Source organism: Lissotriton helveticus, chromosome 3_2 (assembly GCF_964261635.1).
Source record: "Lissotriton helveticus chromosome 3_2, aLisHel1.1, whole genome shotgun sequence".
NCBI classification, from domain to species: domain Eukaryota; kingdom Metazoa; phylum Chordata; class Amphibia; order Caudata; family Salamandridae; genus Lissotriton; species Lissotriton helveticus.
Window position 1 is genome coordinate 246,791,958 of NC_136062.1, and position 14,490 is coordinate 246,806,447.

The following is a 14,490-nucleotide window of genomic DNA, read 5'->3' on the forward strand; positions in this document are numbered from 1 at the left end:
CAGTACGTTTTTCGGTTTTGGAAGAAGGATTGTTTCATAGTAAATTTCCAAGTACTCTATTTTTAAACTGTTTACAGATAATATTTCTAATAGTCTTCCTCCTGGTAGTGCTGTACAAAAAGAGAACTTCGCATGTTTGGTGTTGTACGTATGTTGTTTACACATAGAAACATGTTTCTATTCATTATTTGAATGTAGAAGCAGGTTAGAGCAAACTTGCCTTCTACTTTGCAAACAAGCAATACTATATTAAAAAAAGAGAAACAAATGGAATAGTACCAGTAGTAAGAATTACATTAAACTTTAAATAAAACATTAACTGTAGATGTAACATCTATTTTATACTAAATAGTATGCCACTTTATTGTTATTTAACTTTGATGGAAATAAACACTGCCATTATCTTCCTAATAATGGAACATTTTGAAACAAATAAATGTATCCCCAATCTTCATTTGAGCTGTAGTTATAATTCACCAACACAAGTAATGCTAGTAGTATTGAATAATGTTGGTAGCCTACTGATAAAAACAATGCGATAGGTATTTCTGTTACATCCAAATGTTATTGAAAACAAACCATATTATTGGGAATTTGTGTCATGTGACTACAGTTAGTTCCAGTTTGACTTTATTTTTTAATAAACCACGAGGTGCATTCCAAATAATTACTCTCCTTCCTACATTTGTAATAGTATAGTCTATTGGATTACATTATCATATGACCTTCAATTCTACTGGAATAGCTTTATCTACTCTGTAGCTGTAGTATGTTGAAAGTTTACAGTCCAGTATTTTTAGGAAGTAATGGTCTTTTCTATTACTCTTTGGGCTATATTACCAGCCCAATATGATATTGAACAATCAGCCTGTTTCTTTCATAACTATATTATGTTACATACATAGTAATTGGCCTCTGTTATAAGCTAGTACATACAACTTTCACTTTATTGCTTTCACTGAATGATTTCTCAAGGTATCCAGTTGTGTTCATAGAAGATGCTTTGTGTGTGCATAATTGGACACAATTATGTATTTTGGGTTAGAGAGTAGCAGCATAACTTTATTTCGGTTAATACCATAAACGTACACATACATACGTAACATAAAACTTACATTGCATGCACATATGATACCAATTACAAGAACCCATCAGAGTTGCTTATACAATCTCCTATAACACATTTACATGGAATCCATTATCAAACATAAAGTGCGAGTAACAACTTTATAGCGTTCCTAATCAAAATCAATATGCTTCATCAGAGCTGGAAATCATAATCCTTATCTTTTCTTAGTCCAAAGGTGCTATTAACGTTGTCATATTCGTTCTGATTCTAATCCAGCCTTGCACAATTTAACGCACTGAGAGATTTCCCCACTGTAAGTCTCAGGGAAAGGGGATAAGCAAGTGATAAAGTGCTAGCCAGATATAAATATTTTAAAAGCGAGTCCTCCAATAATAATAAGACATATAAAAATAAAAGCAATATCAGTTAAAAAAAATATATGAAGCTATACAAAATACTCTAAAGGGATATAAGAAAAATCCCGTTTATATTTCCCTCAGAAGAGAAATATTTAACATTTTTGACCCCTCTTCCTCTGCCCAAACCCAACTGCGATTAAGTGTCTGCTTATGCTGTATCTCCTTGCTATACTCCTTCCCCTCCTCTTGAATACGGGTGAATGGGGTAGTGTCCTCCTCATTCCCGGTTTCTTGGGGCACGCCCCAGGGGTATCCACTGTCACCCCAATTATTTGCTATAGCTATGTAGCCGCTGGCAGCGCGGCCGAGACATCACCATGCCCATCGTGGACGGATATTCACCCCATGTGTGTTACTTGCCTCACTGTATGTGGACGATGTCACACTGTACATCAAAAGTCCAGAAGAGAACTTGGCCCTCCTGATCAGGGAGTTTCTCAGATTTGATGGACACTCTGGTATCCTTATAAATTGGACCAAGTCTGTGATTTTCCCGCTAATGGACGCGACAAAGCACTTTCAGGCAGAATTTCTGCTGCAGTGGGTCGTAGGGCCGATTCATTATCTGGGTGAGTCGCAACATTGAGGAACTGTGGAGATCCAACTATGGATGACATATGGACTGCTTGAGGCCCATGTTGCTGGCTGGGTCATACTCCCATTGTCACTAACAGGACGTGTAGCCATCGCAAAAATCTCCCCCTTCCACTCAACGCTGTGTTCAGACGCAGATTGCGTTCTGGCATGATCTCACTGGTGTGGGCTGGGAGACAGCCCCGGATCTCCTGGAAAACCCCAATGCTCCCTCTCAATCAGGGTGGGTTGGCCGCTCCTGACTTTGATATCTATTACTACTGCGCCCAGGTGTAGTTCAGCTTCTATTGGGTGTTCCCGACGCAGTTCATGGCACATGCAGCCCCTGAGCGGGCTCAGGCAACACCGCACCCGTTCCACGCGGTCCTATATAGGACACAAGCCCGGCCGCGCTTGGAGATCGACACTGTGGAATGTACGGTATGGGCATGGCATGCATAGAGGGGGCCTGGAAGTGCTGTTTGTCCCCTCGATCCCTCTGCCCGAACACCCTGCTTTGCTTTCTCTATCGGAGGCGGACCATTGCGAGCGACAGAGGAGGCCTCGAATCACCACGATGGGTGACGCTTTTCCAGGTGCGGGAGGGAGTGGAATTGACAGCCCTAGAAAAAAATGACTTACTTTTAATTATGTGCGGCAATATGCGACTGCATAGCTTCTTTCCCAGCAGCACCACCTACGTTCCATGTACTTGAACACTTCTTGAAAACTCCTTCACTTTGCAAACTGGTTACACAGCTATACTGTGGAGTGGTGTGGCTCACTGGTTAGAGGCGGCAGACCCAAAGCAGAAGTCGGCCCGGGACCAGGGTTCGATTCCTGACGCGGCAGGGTCGTGGACCAGGGTCAGCGGACTCGATAATTCTCGCTTCGGTGCCTACTCTAACCAGGGGTCGCACTCTGCAACTCTGGGCATTAGCTTGCCTAATCTCCACAACGGCCCCATCAACGCCGGGGATGCCTGGCTCCACCTTGGGGATTCCCAGCAGGGACCATCCCACAGGGAAAGCCAGGACGGGTTCCCCAGCGGTATACAGCGCCAGGACGCCGGCTGGCAACAGTGCGCTTTACAAGTATACACATTACATTACATTTACATTTATACTCTAACATGCAGCGCAGAGCACCCATAGGTCCCATATGGGAAGCCTCACTTGACATAGTGATCACACCAGAGCAATGGACTTTCTGCTGCATGCAGACACGAGCCCTGTCCCCTAACTATCGGCTGCGCCTCATCCAGACCACTTTAAATTCCTTCAAAGATTGTATAGAGCACCTGATTGGCTCTGCAAAACCTGACTGGGTGCTGAAGCACGCTGCGAGCCTTGTAGATTGCCTGACGCTACTTCCTTCATCGTGCCTGGACCACTCTGCCTGATCGCCTTGCTGGGATATGGAAAAGAATTGCCGGTGCACTGTAGGACATTGGCGGCCTGCAGGGCTTTAAGTGGGATGAAAAAACTGGGGGGTCTCTCAAAGGGGCGTGGCCAGTGTAATTAGGGGCGTGGCTCTAAAACACTTATGGAAAATATCTGTGTTTAGCATAGTGTGCCGCACGAATTGTATTTTGCTGTTTCTGTCATTGCATCCAGATATGTGATACAAGAAGTAACATCATACTTACAAGTAAGTACTATTGGCTTTGTCAATGGTTATTAGTTGCATAAGATAAATAAGTTGCAACTATGGCTTGTTACATATAATATTGAAAAAGCTTGCAGTTAAAGCCCTGGTGACCCTACCACAATGTTTCTGCTTTTGCGTTACAAAAAGAGAAGGGAAATCCATAAAGAAAATGACTCTTTAAAGGTGTTCCCTTCCCCCACAGCGCTCACCTGGCATGACGTCATGCCAATGCCGTAACTTCTCCGCTACTGAGAAGTGAGGGCAGCGCACATCCATGTGCTTGCTGTCTCGAAACGGGTTTCTATCTGGCTGTTTTGCGCCCTCACACTTTTTTCCAGACTACAGTGACAGCAAACTGCAGTCCGGGGAAAAAACACAAACCACCTGTGCCAGGGTTCAAAACAGAGCCCGATAGAGACCCGTTTCGAGGCCCCCATAAAAAAACTGCCGGTGCTCAGACCCCTGGAGACCCGGCCCACTTACAGCCCTGGCGGCCTGCTACTGCTGCTTGCAAAGAGGCGCATTGCGATGTACTGGGGGAGGAGTCGCTCCCGCTTAGGGAGGAGTGGCTCAGGGATGTCGTGTTCTGTCAGGAACAGCCGTCTGCATATTGGGAGCGTGTACCAGCCCACACCGGCCTAGAAACATACGGGAACCATTGCTGGCATTGCTGCAGTCACACGCGACTGATCCGGACCCATCGCAACAGCATCTCGCTGGAGAAGCTTCGTAGGAGAGCATTCTTAGCCTGTCTACTGATATGCCCGAGTACTAGGGTGACCAGAATTTTAAAGCCAAAAACCGGGACATTTCACAAAAATAGAAGAAGGACTACAGTTTTACTTCAAAGGATGAGAGCGCTCCTCAGCACAGAATTACAGAACAGGCAGTAAGAACATACATAAAATGCAATTTTTAAGCCTAGTAGCTTGCCTGTTGCTTAAATTGCTTTCTTGAAACAACTGCTAACTATCCCTGCTTTGTAAAACATAAAAAACACCTCCCACCGTTTTCAGTTGACCCTCTCTAAAAACGGGGACATGAGTTAAATTTCTTGAAATTTGCTGGGACAGCTAGTTAAAAACAGGGACCGTCCTGGCAAAACAGGGACGCCTGGTCACCCTACCGAGTACGCCTCCTCATCCCCTAGTTACACTCGCGTAGGCTGGTCTCGCCCCTCCGTCTTCTTGTCCTCTTTTTTTACTCCCCCCGCCCCTTCTTCCCCTAGTTCTTGTTAAGTGCCCCCCTCTTTCTGGTTGGGCTTTGTTGACTTTCAGCCTTGAGCATTGTGAGGCAGATACTGAACTGTATCAAGCAAACTATGGACCATGCGAAGAGCTCGTTTTCGTCTGCAAACCCATAATGTATGTCTCTAAATGCTAGCTCCTGCAGCCCTAATCTTGCCGCGGATGTCAATTCTTATGAATATAAGGGCTTATTTACAAGCCCCTTGCGCCACTTTTGCGTAATTTATAACATGGGAAAAGTGACGTATGGGTGGCGCACGCGGCTTGTAAATAAGACCCCTAATATGTTTGCCTCGCTGGATGTATTCATGAAAATGTTAATAAAAATGTTTTTTTTAAAGTAGCTGCTTATCTTGTATACTATATGTGGGGATGAGTCGGTTTTCAGAATCCTAATGCATCTAGGTACTCCCTAAAGCCCACGTTACAACATATCGGGTGCATCTATTCCCTTCTACAGGTAATATGTACAGTACAGAAAAATAAGATGTGCGCAATGTTTTCCCTGCTTGCAAAGTGCATAAGGTGGAGTTACGATCACTAGAACCTTGTCTATCAGAAGTATATCTCGATATATGTGATATAATTTGGAGGATGTCGAAACAAAATTTCCTATATAGTATTTTAGCTAATTGAGGCTGCACAACAAATAAGGTTCAAAATATCGGATAGGCTTAATAAACAAAAACTGAACAGTCAACCATCCCAAACTAGAGCTTTGATGTTTTGCATCACGCACGTGTTCCCAATAGACCAAATTTAGGTGATTTTTAGAGTGAGCAATCAGGGATTGAGGGTCATTCCAGGCCTAATTTGATAAATGTAACCAAGGGAACGAATGGGCTCGTCAAGGCCCAATAGTTCTCTTGGTCGCTCCCTACACGTTCCTGTGTAGTCCATATTCTCACCCAAAAGAGCAGGGGATCTTAAGGCCACTAAATGCCCTATTCTTTTGAGATTAATGTCTTGAAACAATGGGACAAGAGGGGTGCAACAGAGGGGACACAGCAGCAATCCTATGAATGCATTCTCTCCCAGAGTGAGTTTATTGACATAGTCAGCCTCACATAATTCTGCTCCATATAATACTGCTGCTTGGGCCTTATACTTATATACTTCAATGGCCAGAGAAATTGCTCTAGTTGTTGTATCATGGTGTTTCCTCAGTACTGCCATGGAGCCATGGGCTAACACAGCTTTACTGTTGTCTATGTGGGGGGACAAATAAAAGCTTGTGAATCAAACAAGACACCCAAGTACTGAAACTTTGATACCCACGCTTGTGTCTTCTCATGCAGCCATAGGTTCCCTCTGAATGTCTTGTGAGGTCTGATTACCATATATTTGGTCTTACTGGGAGTGATTTCTAGACACTTGGTGTCACAGTAATCTTAAAAATGAACAAGCAATCTCTGTAAGCCCCTTGGGGTCTATGACAACAAAATTGTGTTATCTGCAAAAAGTAATGCAGAAACTGGAATCCCATTAAGCTTGGGGGAGTCATGGTTACACTGATGTAGAAGAACTATGATGCAAAGCAAGCAAGCAAGCAGAAGAGGGTGGGAGCTAGCACACAACTCTCCGTACAGTCATTCTGTTCAAGATCTGTCTGGTGTAAATCTTTTGTAAGGTGTCTAAGAGGCTTATGTGTCTGTAGTTGGCTGGATCGTGCCGACTTCCAGTTTTATAGATCAGTACAACTTCTGCCCCTTTCCATGTTTCGGGAACCAGAGCACCTAATGCAACCAAGTTGCTTGGATTAACATAAGGTGCCTAAACAAATTTGGCGTGTCTCAATAAATCACCAGGAATCTTATCTGGGCACGGGGCATTTCCAACACTTATAGTGCCAATAGTCAACATTGTCTCATCTAAGGTAAAGTAAGGCTTATAAGTCCCACTGATATATGGATCTGGCAATGGTTTTGGTAAGGACAAGGACAGTGAATCTTCAAGTTCTTTGCCCTGAGACTACAAGTTCAAGAAGTGTTGAACTCACGTTTCAGTGATCACATTAAGAATTGATCAGTTTGTGTTTGTTGAGCCTTATTACCATGAGCTATGTTCCAGTAAGTTGTAGTATCCCTGGTTGTAGATGCACGGAACTGATCAGTTCACTCCTAGGAGCAACATCCTATCTCCTTTTTTGCAAGGGTTACTGTTTTCATGTAATTGGCTCTTGACTCTTGGAAAGAGAGAATGCATTTGGACTTTATGGCCTCAATTAATATCTTTTTGCTACTCAGCAATCCTTCATATACCAAGGATTGTGCAAGGATTCCTTGCTGGTTCCTCATTCTACAGCTAAGGAAGATGTGTTTGTCAAATATGGTCTCAGGTACTCCACCAAGGAATGATGTATATCAACAATGGGTACATCTAAGGGCGGGCAATCAACAAATGGCACTACTGTATTTGAAAAGACATTGTAGATCTTACTCATAGTGTCAAGATTTACTGAGATTAATGGCCACTAAATCGATCTACAATTGTTCCCAATATGTGGTAAAATGGATAGTGGATCTGTAGATTGAGGCGGCATCTCAACAAGAAATCCTGACATCACTAAATGCGGGCGGAAATGATTGCGGTCTTCTCTTGAATCTACCTTACAGTCCAACATTCTGGTCCAAAGGCCAACACTAATAAGTACTTTGAGTAGGAGTTACCTCTTTGGAATTTAAAAGAACTAGTATTATTAGACTTGGACTTGCCATAGCAGGCCCACAACCCATGTTCAATTGTGAAATGGGACATTGCATAGAAGACACAGTGCATGGGACTGAGGTACCGTTATCAAGACAAGGATTACCCCCAAATCATATACTCCTCCTTTGTGACCAAGTTCAGATTCTATTGAAGTCCCCTCTGGAAATTACCATGCTCCTTGGGCTTAAGGAGTAAAACAGGTATCTATTGACTCTATTAATAGGGACTCTGTATTGCTCTTCCTTGGTTGAAGATAGATGTTGGGGAGGTATAACTGAAGGCCATTTAGCGTGCCTACTCTTAATCCTAAAATGTCAGGAAAATAAATTCTCAGAATATCAATACAAACATTGAGTGACATTTTAGCACAAAGGGCAAGTTCCCCTGATCGTCTACCACTAGAGGAGGGGATAGCATTTAACAAAGAATGTTTTGTACCCTGGCTTATAAGGAGGTGCTAATGGCCAGGTTTCTTGAAACGACCAAAAGTGAACCTGCTCGACATACTCTTGCCAATCTGGATCTTTCAGTTTGTCTCTCAAACCAGCTATATTCCATGACACCAAATGAATAGACTCACTATATCTATTTTCACCACGCCTGAAAACAGAAGAGTCTACTGCGGTCATTGTATTGGAACCTTGAGAATATACCTTATCCTCCTGTTGCTACATTAACACATTTTGATCTACTGTGTTATCAGGAGTTAAAGTTCTTGTCAGATAATTTAGAGATTCCTTAATTGGAGGGACTTGATGATGGAAAGACGACCCATCCTCTACTAGTCAACTGACTCCAGCTTATCTAAAGTATGTCTTATAGCTGGTGTGCTGGATGGGGGCATCAAGGTACGTGAATGATTCTGTATACAAGGGGTAGGTAAGTTTAATTTAAACCTTATCAATGGGCATATAGATAAAGGGAATCTGTTCTTCATAGAGATCAGGCCATCCACTATATCTTTAGGTCTCACTCCCGAGGACTGTTGACTTCAGAGCCTATCCCACAACTTGACCCGGCACAGCCTGAGTTTCTCTGGCAGTCTGTAAAACCAAGGAAGATCCAAGAGTTCTGTGAGTTTATGCTCCGACTCTACAGATCCCTTCTCAATTTTTTAAGGCATGCCTGTGGGCTTCAAGAAATCCGATATGCAATCCATCTGGGATGCCCCTGGTGGGTTTGCCCTCAATGCCAGTCGGCCCCTCCGACGCCCACACCAGGGCATCCCTGCCAACTATAGTGCCTCGAGCTCCACACAAGTTCCCAGAGCATCGACACAGACTCCATTCCTGGATGATGAGATGCCCATTGTGCTTTCTGTCTCAGAGTCTGCGCCGCTATGACCTCAGCGGAGGCCATGCCTGATTCCGTTGAACCACAACATCTGTTTAATATCCCACATCAACAATCCCACATATTGCATTCCTTGTCGTTACAGATTCTTACAATGATTATGACACAGGTAATGAAGCTGGCTGACCCTTCCATGAGGATATTGATATGATGACCTGCAAGAGACCAGTGACCTTGACACCTATCCTGACTCATACACCAAGTTCCTGCCACTAAAGGGAGTGCTACTTTTGAAATGGTCATTTTGGGGCAGTCAAAGATCTTGACCTGCAGCTTTCCACCTTAGCGGTCAATTCCAAATCTCTGACTGAAGTTCTCTGACTGAGGCATACCACTACTGAGCCCCTCCTACCTTTTCACGAGGCACTGGTACCCTTTCAGGGTTCCAGGAAACTTTGCTTTGCCCCGCTACCCCCTCCAGAGAATCACCAAATTGCAACACGCCACAGACCTGCCTTGGCGATCGTGCATTTTTGTCTCAGCACCACTTCCTGACAGCTTAAACGTACAAGCGTCTACTAGTTGGACAAACCCAAATACTTTTCTGACTACCTTCCCCCTCACGACATTTGATATGGAGTCCAAAAGAGTGAAGACATTTGGGAAGAGTATATTTTCTTCCACTACTTTGGCCTTCAGGTCCATCAATGCCAGTTTCCTGTTGGGTCCTTTTCCCAACCTCTTTGGGGTTTGGTGGCTCAAGTACTCCCAGGTGTCCCAGAAGACCTTCAACTTGTTCTGACTCAAGCTGGTTGGATGACATTACAACACATTGTCTTTACCACTCACACATCTTTAACAGACATGTCTTCACAACGCAAGGTAAGTAGATATAAAGAAAGTGAAACCCTTCCTTATATATTACCTACTGGGGGTCGCTAGTAGGTAGTTATAGTTAGGACCATTTATCCATAGAAAAATCATTTTTTGACTTGCCTTTGGCGTCGTTTGAAAAATCTTGACAACATTTTCCCCCAAAAGTGTCAGTGAGTCTTGTTGTGCATGGAAAGTTTTGGGGTGCTCCTTGAAACAAGAGAGAACAAGCATTTACAATGCAATGGTCTCGGCATTATTAAAGGTAGAGCTATTGGCATTGCTCATGACATTTTTTTTTTTTAATCATAAATAAATGGCATTGTCATTTACATTGCCAATAGCTTCATCGTTTGCATATGCGAGACCTATTGCATTAGCACCCACACACTGGCGGAATTACTTCAAATAAAGATGCAAAAGAGGCCCCTTTTATACACTTCTATTAAACACGAACCTTAAGAACCAGAAAAGGCCTTTGCAGGAACACGTTTCACTTCAAATAAATATATTTAACCCCTTCTACGCTCATGACAAGGTCAGCTCGTCATGAGCGTTACCTGCGCTACGCGGATGACGAGCTGACCTTGTCACGTAACGCGGGATTTTTAAAATCGCAGCGCGCAGCGGGATAACCGCTAGCGTGCATGCGGTTAAAAACTGTGAGAAAACGAGGCCTGTGGTGCGGAAGCAAAGCGATGAAGCGTTCTTATGGGGGTAAAAAAAATATATGTACTCAAACCTGGAAGAACGTGTGTGTGAAACACATACGTAATAATCAACTTAAAAAACCTGCAGACACTCACGGGGATGGTAAATAACACACGCCGCAATCTACATAGGCGTTTGTGTTTTTTCCAAGATCTCTGTTAAACTCTAACATATTGAAGGGAGGAGAAAACAGCAACGGAAATCACTCCTCGCAGAGAAGAGGCAAATGTTTGTGAAACCCTAGAAATATCTTTTAAGAAATCTTGAAAGCCTGCGCACTTTTATTTTAGAAGACACGCGGATTGGAAAGGGTGCTTGTCTTAGCTTGAAGAATCTGCGAGGTATCTTAAAATGTATTGATATTAGGGACAGTGACAAAACACACAATTATTAGAGAAAGCCACACGTCAGCTAGGGAAAGAGACATCAGCTTGTCATACAGGAACGTTGCCACTTCTGTGCGTCAAAAACAAAAAACAGGTGTAGCCGGAAAAGGTAGAAAACGCTCATAAAATAAACATAATTCGCTCAGTCACATAAGAACATTAGCTCGTGCAAGACGTAGCGACATCCCCCATAACATCACAAATACAGCTGAAAGCAGGCTGGTAAATAGCTCTGAGGAACAACAAAAAACAAAACCCAACGTGCGTGGCCAGGAGACTGAAATCTCATGGTTTGGCACCGAAGGCATTTGAAAATAACTACATTGAGAGGTGGGTAAGAAAAATATGCAAAGAAAAGAAAAGTGCCGGTCAATTAAAGGTGCCCGGAGTAAAAAACAAACACATTTAAGAGAGCGTGCCGGCACACACGCTAGCAAAAAGGGCACATGGTTTTGAATTACCTACGAAACACACAAGGACAAGTGTACTTAGCACACATAACACTGCGAAAACTGGTTGCACGGTGAAGAAAACAGGATTTACCGAGCACAGCGAGCACAGGAATTCTCTGTACGAAACCGAACTCACGGACTAAAACACACTCTGGCACAGGGAACTGTGTGTGTAACACACACATCTGGAATTGGGGTTTGCACAGCCGGGCAGGGGAACCGTGCGTGTACCATACACCAGAAAATAGGAAACACAAAAGATCCAACGAAACTGCATGTATAAAACAAACACCAGCAAATAACAAACACAACTGGGCAGAAGGAACCGCGTACGTAGCACAAATGCCACGAACTAAAAAACAACAGAACAAGGGTGATTGTGAGTACAGCACAGACAGAAGAACCCACAGAAGCAGCCGGGGACCGAGAAGTGTGTGTATAACATCAGCAAAAAATCAACAAACCCGAGCAGGAGAGACTGTGTCCACTACCAGGAGCTAACAAAAAACAACAGAACTTTGGGAATTTTGTTTGTGGCACAGACAACAGGACATACAATCGACACAGACGAAGGTGTGTGTGTGTATGTATATAAACATGCATTTATGCCTACAACACGGCAGAGAAAAGTGTGTGTATAAGACAGACATCAGGACATGGCATGAACACAACCGAAAGAACGGTGTGTGACACAGACAGCAGGGTATGGCATGAAGACAACCGACAGAGAGACCAGCATGTTTAACAGGCATTAGGACATGTCATGATACAACCTGGCAGAGAGAACGAACTGTGTGCATAGTATAGACATCAGGACATGCCATGCACACAACCGGAAAACATGGTGTATGTAAGACCGACGCCTGGACATAGTTAGCATGGGCACAAGAGAACTGTTTGTTTCATACAGACATCAGGACATGTCATGATGCGATCGGACAGGGAGAACTGTAATGCACACACCTGAACAGAGTGAAGTCTGTTCATAACAGAGGACCGAGAACAATAAGCACAACAAAGCAAGCAGGACGGTGTGCACAGGACAGAATCCAGAATCTATCACGACTCGTCACGACAGGGCGGTCTCGGCAGCACGCATACCTCGGCCTCGGATCTCAAACGCTGCAGGCGGCGGCAGTGAGAGGTGACCTGTGCATGTCAGCGAGGAGCGCTCTGCTAAGGGCCCGGAGGGGCTCACAAACCGACACATACCTCCACTGCCCCGCGCAGGTATAGTCCGGGCTTCAAAGCGCTTGACCTCACTGGACACCGTGGAGGGGGTGTTTGTGGACACCGGACACTGTGCCATTCCATGCCGCCTCTCTGGAGGTTCCTGCGAGAAGTCTGCGCTCCGGGGGTTTAGTACCAGGGGAAACTTAAACACAGCGCTCGTCTGCAGGATCAAGGGCCCTACTGGCAGCAGGATGGAAGGCCAGGGGGGCCACAGGTATGGCATGGCGAGGACCCCAGCACCTGCAGCCGGGGAGAGGACCTCCGTGTGGATGACAAATATGCATGGCTAGCGGGCACGTTGTGCTTAGTATGTACGGCTGAAGGGCACGCGGGCCCAGGTTACCAGGACCCCAGTATGTATGTCTGGGGTCTCAACATGTCTGGTGAAGCGAGAAACCCAGCATGGCCATCTATGGGAGCGGACAGTAGCATGACTGCCGGGGGGGAGGATCGGGGGAGTGTAAAGTCTGGCAGGCAGTCTCAGAGGTGGGGAAATCTCGGAGGGCAGGAGTCTGCGGGGATTAGGTGTGGACTGTGGGAGGGGCTTTGATGACGAGAAGGGGCGGAAGAATGTCTAAGATGGGAAGTCGGTAGTGGTCGGGAAAAGGGAAAGCGCCGCCATTTTCGCATTCGGGGCGTGTTTTTTGTTGAGTGACGGATGACATCACGGTGAGAAAGAACGCAAAAAACACGCCCCCGAATCCGGAAAAGACAGGGCTTAAAGGGAGTGACGCCCCTCTCCTCCAATGGCTGACCAGCATTTACGAGGCCAGCCAATGGAGAAGAGGGGCGGGTTCAAGCCCCCTAACTAAAAAACCTTAAATCTTCGGACCGAACTGCGCAAGCGCAGCCTACGGTCCTCGACCTAAAAAGGGGGCAAAAAAAATAGTTTGAGCATGTTCATTCTCATTAGAGCTTTAGACACGCCTGAAGCCTGAACCACTGGAAAAGAATTAAACCAAATTTGACAGAAAGGTAGATTTGGTTATGCAGAAGACACTTTCACTCATTTCTTATTTGGTGTAAATCCATTCAGTAATGGTTGAGAAATTTAAGGAAAACCAATTAAGGTTATCTGCGTTTGCGGCTAATTCGTGAATAATAACGAGCTCCTGCTGGGAAATGCAGAGGTCTGACTGGCTGCCAACACTTTAACCAAGAAGAGTTGGCAGCCAGCCCCAAAAAAAAAACGGGGAAAAAAAGAAAAAAGGGCAGGGTGTAGAATATTTTGACCCCCCAAGACTTGGTTTCCGCGTTCACGTGGAACCTTGCCACGGCATAAAATCATTTTGTTTTTTTGATTCATGGGGATTTTCACAAAATATTTACAAATATCACAGTGAATTAAGAAAATTTAAAAAAGGGCTCCCACAACCCTGGGGACCACCACCTCCCTAGGATTTCAAATGCTTGGGGGGCCACGTGGACCCCATTCCCCAAGGGCCACCATCTCCCTGGGTTTTTTTTTAAGCAGGGGGTGGGCTGTTCTTGGCCCTGGGAACCACCATCTCATTGGGCAGGACCATGAAAGTGAAAGGATGGGGGCTGCTTGCCTCCCCTCCTGGAGTCAATAATGGCCCTGGAAACCGCTACCCCCAGGGCTGGCTCTTGCTATGTCCCAGGTTGCCCACCAGAGGACATAGCTGTTTGCTGTGACATGGCAGGAGCTTTGCCAGCTCCCACCAAGTCAGAGCAAACACTCCGCTTCCAGCAAGTGGGAGATGATAAAATGTTCTCGCTTGCTGGTAGCAGAGGTTTCGCCTGCTTCCCTGCCCTTGTTAAGAGGACAGGGAAACAGATCAAATGATTGCTCTCACAGACAGGGAGCTGCATGTTTAGCAGCTCCCTGTCTGTGAGAGCAATGGCGGCTCCCGC